Here is a 1,354-nt window from a genome sequence, read left to right as displayed (position 1 = left end):
CACCTCATTCTCAATGGAGAGTTGAACACAGCATTACTGCCTCTTACGGTAGCCAAGACCAGAAGCCCAAAATAGGCAGGTAGTAGCCGCCTAGGCACATAGTTAGCTGGAAGTGAGAACTTCTCTCAAAAATCATCAGCCCAGGGCCATTTCTACTCAGCCACACAAAGTGTGCATCATGTGTGCAGTGATTAGATGTCAGGACCCTTGAAGAGAAGGCAATGTTGGGCACTGAGATTAATGGTGAGAGCTCCAAGCTTTCCCTCTTCCTGCTTCACCAGTGAAATGCAGCAATTTTTCCCTGACTACATTCAAAAAGAAGTTTCTGAACTCTTGTTGAATTTGAATCAGAAGATAGAGTTAAATTGGTCCTAGGAGGGTCAGGGGACAGAAACTGTGGAACACCAATATGCTGAAGTTTTCAAGTCAAACGGCATTGAAAGGGATTGGGTGTTGGAGCATACTGACACAGCCAAAGACGGTTGTGTGTGGCTGAGAGGGCTCCCCTTTGGTTGTAGCAAGGAAGAAATGGTGCAGTCTATCTCAGGGCTGGAAATCATGACAGATGGGAGAATATTACCAGTGAACTTCCAGAGGAGGTGTGCAGGGGAGGCCTTTCTGCAGTTTGCTACATGGGACATAGCCAGGCAGGCTCTAAAGAAGCACAAGGAGAGAATAAGGCACAGGCGTCCTGGAATAGTTAGGTATAGCTGAGCTGAAGTTAGAACTCATTATGATCCACCACGAAAGCTTATGGCCATGATCAGCCAGGTCCCTGCGACAGAGCTGGGGCTGGCGGAAGGCATGAGAGTGTTGCAGCGGTGCTGGCTTTGAGAGAATGAGGCGTGGTGCCTATGGTGCAGGCTATCAAGGCTGTGGTGATTAGAATGCCTATCACTGGCTATAGATATGGGTTAGATAGGTTTAGAAGAGACCTTAAGTATTCTTTGTTAGGCATGCCCCATCACAGACATGGAGATAATGGCTGTACTTGCTAGAACCCAATGGGACACAGTGTACCTATCTGAATATTATCTTACTGAGCTACTGAGAATGACATTTATCTTTTTTTTCACCTCTCAATCCGGTGAGAGTATACTCTTGAGATTGGCCCTAATGGCAGAGTAAAACAGGTGTCAAGTGTACAATCATAAAGATGCTCTGGCAGGCTGGATGCTGGTGGTTCATTCCCAGAATCCTAGCTACTCAGGGGACTGAGATCTGAGGATCATGGTTCTAAGCTAGCCCAGGCAAGAAAGTCCATGACACACTTATCTCCAATTAACTACCAGAAAACCAGAAGTGGAGCTGCAGTAGAGCCCTCACCATGAGCAAAAAGAGCTCAGTGATAGCA

General features: G+C 46.8%; 1 pseudogene; it reads left to right on the top strand.

Annotated features, from left to right (window-relative positions):
• The first annotated feature begins 335 nt into the window (after positions 1 to 335).
• On the top strand, positions 336 to 1,154 carry LOC125360183 (annotated as a pseudogene).
• Positions 1,155 to 1,354: the final 200 nt, after the last annotated feature.

This window comes from Perognathus longimembris, chromosome 11 (assembly GCF_023159225.1).
Source record: "Perognathus longimembris pacificus isolate PPM17 chromosome 11, ASM2315922v1, whole genome shotgun sequence".
Lineage (NCBI taxonomy): Eukaryota > Metazoa > Chordata > Mammalia > Rodentia > Heteromyidae > Perognathus > Perognathus longimembris.
Note: the sequence above shows the minus strand (reverse complement) of the source record. Positions and strands in the feature narration are given on the sequence as shown.